This window comes from Zea mays, chromosome 9 (genome assembly GCF_902167145.1).
Source record: "Zea mays cultivar B73 chromosome 9, Zm-B73-REFERENCE-NAM-5.0, whole genome shotgun sequence".
In the NCBI taxonomy this organism is placed as follows: Eukaryota; Viridiplantae; Streptophyta; class Magnoliopsida; order Poales; family Poaceae; genus Zea; species Zea mays.
Window position 1 is genome coordinate 60,800,443 of NC_050104.1, and position 6,126 is coordinate 60,806,568.

The window sequence follows — 6,126 nt, forward strand, 5'->3', positions numbered from 1 at the left end:
TGTCAGCAGCAAGTCCATCAACTTGTCCCCTTACTTCCTGCAACTGGGCATCCACCGTGTTGTGTGCTCCTGCCATAGTTAGCGCAAACACCAAAACACCAAAAGGAGAAAAACCGACGACAACAGGGGAATGGTGGTGACAACTCGCTCAATGGAATGCGGTTATCAAGTTCTTATCCGTTCTTATCAAGCCACAGTGGTGAACTGCAACCAACAGGTGGAACCGGTGAAAGATTGGATGAGCGATTGCCTCGAGAAACAGAAACCTGCTCGTCGTAGAAATATGTGGAGTTCTGGGTAGGCTGCACTCAAGTCAAGGATTAACACGATCAAACAATAATGCAAAGTTGAATTATAGTGCAAAAAATAAAATTATATTGCTGGCCACAAGTGCAAAGGATGGATGGAACTAGCAGAATGGCAGTACCGTAAATATTGTACTAGCGAGGCCAAAAAGGCACTAGTAGGAATCACAGGTGATTTTGTTTTTCTTTTTTGTATGATTTTTTTGATATTTTTCTCAGCACAAGAAGCAACAAAATAGGAGCTACACCAAGTTTCACCTAAAACAGAGATCAGATGTGGTCTACAAAAAAGAGCAAGTTCTCTGAAAAGCGTGCAAGAACTTTGACGAATTTTTTTCTTTATTTTCCCGAATTTTTTTGACAATTTTATCGAAACCAAACAGGCCATAGGCAAGTTTGGCTGGCCTCATAATGGTGTCAACAAGCTCCTGTAAAAATTTTAGATTTTTTGAACAACGAGCGAAAAGTTATGCCCGGTTTAAGGAAGGTAGCTCAAGTTATGGTTAAAACGACCAAGATGAGACAACCGCTTTGTTTCCTTTCCCTATTTTTTTTGTTTGTTCTCTGGTTCTATCCTTTCTCTTTCTTTTTCTTTTTTTTCTTTTTTTTCTGTTTTTTTTACGTAACCGAAGGAGAAAAATAAGGAAGCGGTGTTGACTCGGTTTGTGGCGTGATCAAACGGGAGATGGTGGTGGCACGCTAGGGTTTGAATGGTGAAAGAAAGAAGGATGGTGAAAAAAAACACAATGCAACCAGCAACAAATGACGCGCAAGCACACAAATTCAACAATGCAGATTATTGAAAGAAAGTGCGAGGTTCAAAAGGGTGCTGGGATAAGGTCTAACCTGAAGTTTTATGTGGTTTTGTGGACTGTAGGAGAAAAAACACTCGACAAACTCACCAATTAACCTGGAAATCTGATACCACTTGATATAGTTGAGGTGCCCGATCTTTCGGCGAGTGGAGATAATTCTGATTTGGCAGAAGATGACCCTTGTGATCCGACTACGACGAGCAAGCCCGAGGCGCCAATGCAATCACTGAACCAACTCCCTGTGGTTACCGACCTTACTGATGCGAGATCGTTTCCTGTGCGCAATCGAAGAACGAACAAGAAAAAGATGCGAGCAATCTAATCTATTACTCGAGGGTGGAGTTCTGAATACACGAAGACAGCAGCTGATTTGCGCGTGTTCGAGAGTAGATAAAGCTAACGTAAAACAAAACTCGCCGAACAAAGGAGGTGCCACTCCTGGATAAATAGAGAGAGGGGTCGCAGCCCTTAGGGGCGGCCAACCCTAGGTCGTCCACTATGGGCCGCAGTTGGGCTGGTCATCTATTCTTCTGGGCCCTCATTCTTCAGTAGCATGACGGAGTTAAGATCTCTGGCACGGGCCCGAGTGATTGGCCCAACTAATGAAAGAAGTGGCGCTTGATGTGGAGGTGCTGCTGGTGTAGTCGTACTCATAGTGATGTCCTCATCATCAGGGCTGGCTAGCAAAGAGCTCAAGGTACTTGGCTTTCAAATCATGTTCTCTTTCCCAGGTTGCTTCTTCTTCTGAGTGGTGACCCCATTTGACTTTGCACATCCTGATGGTACTTCTCCGAGTGATCCGATCTGCTGTTTCCAGAATTTGAGTTGGCTTCTCAATATATGTCAGATCTTCTTGAACTTCAAGGTCCTCTATTGGCAACTGCTCTTCTGGCACTCTCAAGCATTTCTTCAACTGAGACACATGGAACACATCATGCACAGCTGACAGATTCTCTGGTAAACTGAGTTGATATGCCACTTCTCCACGTCTTGCTTGAATCTGGTACGACCCGATATATCGAGGTGCTAGGTTGCCTTTGACTCCAAACCTTTTGGTTCCTCTGATGGGTGACACTTTCAAGTAGACATAGTCTCCCACTTCAAAACTGAGTTCCCTTCTTCTGGTGTCAGCATAGCTTCGCTGTCTGGACTGCGCTGCCTTCAAATTCTCTCGGGCCATTCTGATGTTCTCTTCAGCTTCAAGCAAAATATCTGGACCGAACACCTGTCTTTCACCAGGTTGGTCCCAATGCAATGGAGTTCTGCAATTCCTCCCATAAAGCGCTTCGGATGGTGACATCTTCAGACTTGCTTGATAGCTGTTGTTGTAAGAGAATTCCGCATATGGTAACCTCTTGTCCCAACCTATCTTGTCTTGCAAAGCACAAGCCCTCAACATATCTTCCAGAATCTGATTGGTTCTCTCTGTTTGACCATTTGTCTGTGGGTGATAAGCTAAGCTGAACTTCAAGTGTGTGCCCAAAGCTTCATGTAACTGCTGCAAAAAATGAGAGGTGAATTGAGTGCCTCTATCTGATACTATCTTCTTTGGAACGCCATGTAAGCACACAATCCGAGACATGTATAGTTCGGCCAACACTGCACTGTTGTAGGTGGTCTTGACTGGTATGAAATGGATCGCCTTTGTCAAACGGTCCACTACAACCTAGATGGAGTCATAACCAGTACGAGTGCGAGGCAAACCAACTATGAAGTCCATTCCGATCTCATCCCATTTCCACTGAGGAATCTGCAACGGCTGCAACAACCCTGCAGGTCTTTGATGTTCTGCTTTAATCCTCTGACAGCTATCACATACAGCCACATACTCTGCTATCTCCCTTTTCATACCGTACCACCAGAATCGTTTCTTCAGGTCTTGGTACATCTTCTCGCTACTAGGATGTATAGAATATGTTGTCTCATGAGCTTCCTTGAAAATTAGTTCCCAGATCAATTTGATGTCGGGAACACATAGTCTATCCTTGAACCATTCCACTCCTTATGCATCTTCACGGAAATCCTTGCCTTTCCCATCAATGATCAGCTGCCGGATCTCATTGATCTTCTCATAGTCTATCCTGATGTCTTGCTCTAGAGTGGGTTCCAACTCAATTGTCACTCCTTCAGTGTTGTTCAGAAATCCAAGACTCAATCTGTCGAATTCTTTCGCTAGCTCATACGACATCGGGTGAGCGGCCAACATATTGACTTGACTCTTTCTACTCAAAGCATCTATAACCACATTTGCTTTGCCTGGGTGGTAATGAATCTCCTGCTCATAATCTTTGATCAATTCTAGCCATCTTCGCTGCCTCATGTTTAACTCTGACTGAACGAATATATACTTGAGACTCTTGTGGTTAGTGTAGATATCACACTTCTTCCCATAAAGATAATGCCTCCAGGTCTTCAGTGCATGAACCACGGCTGCTAATTCCAGATCATGAGTAGGATAATTCTTCTAATGAATCTTCAATTGGCGGGATGAGTATGCCACTACTCTCCCTTCCTGCATCAACACACATCCCAGTCCGGTGTACGAAGCATCGCAATATACTGAGAATGGCTTGTGAACATCTGGCAGAATCAGTACTGGTGCCGTTGTCAACTTCTCCTTCAATGTCTCAAAGGACTTCTGGCATGTTGGGGTCCACTTGAACTCAACCTTATTTGCCAACAAGGCTGTCATTGGCCTGGCAATCTTGGAGAAACCTTCAATAAAACACCGATAATAATCGGCCATTCTGATGAAACTCCTGATTCCTCGGACATCTTTTGGTGCTTTCTAGTCCAAGATAGCTATTACCTTCTTCGAATCTACAACCAATCCTTCTCAGTTTATTATGTGACCCAAGAACAAGACTTCTCTGATCCAGAACTCGCACTTGCTAAGCTTGGCATACTGCTGACAACCTCGTAGCCTCTGAAGTACTTTCCTCAAATGCTCCTCATGCTCTTGCTCATTCTGGGAATATATAAGAATATCATCAATGAACACTACTACGAACTTGTCGAGGTAGTCCATGAACACACTGTTCATTAAGTACATGAAGTAAGCTGGCGCATTCGTCAAACCAAACGACATGACCGTGAACTCATACAGTCCATACTTGGTGATGAATGCTGTCTTCGGTATATCCGAAGGTTGGATTCTGAGCTGATGGTAACCTGACCTCAGATCTATCTTTGAGAACACACTAGCTCATCTCAATTGATCGAATAAATCTTCAATTCTGGGCAGGGGGTACTTGTTCTTGACAGTGACTTCATTCAGAGCTCGGTAATCGATGCACATCCTTTTCGTGCCATCCTTCTTCTCCACAAATAGCACTAGGGCTACCCAAGGCGAGGTGTTTGGTCTGATATAGCCATTCTCTAAAAACTCATCAATCTGCTTCTTGAGTTCCACCAATTCTGGTCTAGACACTCGATAGGCTCTCTTGGAAATAGGGGCGGTGCTTGGTATAAGCTCTATGGCAAACTCAACCTTCCTTTCAGGTGGCATATCTGGTAACTCCTCGAGAAACACATCTGGGAATTCTGATACCACATTGATAGCCTCTGATGGTTTAATATCCTTGTTGGGGACTTGTTCTCAAATGCTATGAGTTAAGAACAAGGCAACACAAAATGTTAGTGGTTAAAGACCTTCGTCCTTCGAAGCATTATCTCCCTTAGGATATAATGGTCCTTAGACGAAGGTTATGAAGGACGTACCTTCATCATCTTAGTATATCATAATGAAAGTAGAAACATATGAAACATGGAAAATAACATGAATAATCATATGACATCCTCATAATATTTTTATTATATTATCATGAATGAACATGCACAATATCGAGTTACGTTTATACCTTTGGCTTGACAGAAGGTAAAAATTCAGGCATGACGTGCGAGTGATTACAAGTCAGCGTGAACAGTACGGTGTTACTGTTCATCTATTTATAGGCACAGGACGCAGCCTATGTAAAATTACATCCATGCCCTTTATGTTTACTATTGATTTAAGGACAATCTATCGAGGACTAGATAGCCTTTTCCTCTTTAAGTCGGTTTCATTTTCTGTCGCTAAGCCGAAGCTTCTCTACGTGTTGCTTCGGAACTGGGTCAATCTTCTCCCAGATCATGCTTTTCATATCGTGTACAGCTTCATCCCGAGGCCGAAGGTCCCTGTGAATGTATTATACTTGGAAAACATGTTAGTTGTGTTTTTGAGGACCTTCGGAAGACGAAGGCCCCCAACAGTAGCCCCTCACAGTATTAATTTGTTATAACAATAAATTCAGACTACGACGTGAACGAAGGCCTTAAGCCGAAGGTCCAAAAAACACCTTCCCTTCGATAGAATAGCGAAAGTCAATGATAGACGGGGCCCGCCAAGTTGCAGGGCACTAGGCGTATAAATATGAACCCACAGCGGCATTATTTGATACGCCATTTCTGTTGTTTGCGTTATTTTATCAAATTTTTAGCTTTTGCTCATTAGCTCTTGCCTGATTTTCGAGCTTTTTGAGCTTCGATTTAAAGATGTTTGCCCATGTCTGAGGAGAAGAAGATGGCTGAGGAGAAGATAACTGAGGAGAAGAAGCTGTATGAAGAAAAGAAAGTTGTGGATCCTTTCATTGCTGGGTTTTATGAATCTATGGGAAAGACGAACACAGAGAATATTACTAAGGAGATAATGGAGGGCTTGTCTGAAGATTCTCATGACAGTGATAGTTATGATGTGGAGAGTGGAGATGAAGATTCCGAGGATCGACCCTGGCGTCCAAGCCATACCATCTTTGGGAAATCGAGCAACAAACAAAGTCATATTGATGCCATGAGTGGGAGATATTTCCGCGATATGTCTATTGTGAGGGTTGGAGGTGACAGCACTGCCCCTGCTCCTGAGGAAAATGAAGTTGTTATTTACCGAAGCTTCCTGAAAGCAGGTCTCCGGTTCCCACTGAGCAAATTTGTGGTTGAGGTATTAAAGATTTTTCAGATTTTTCTTCATC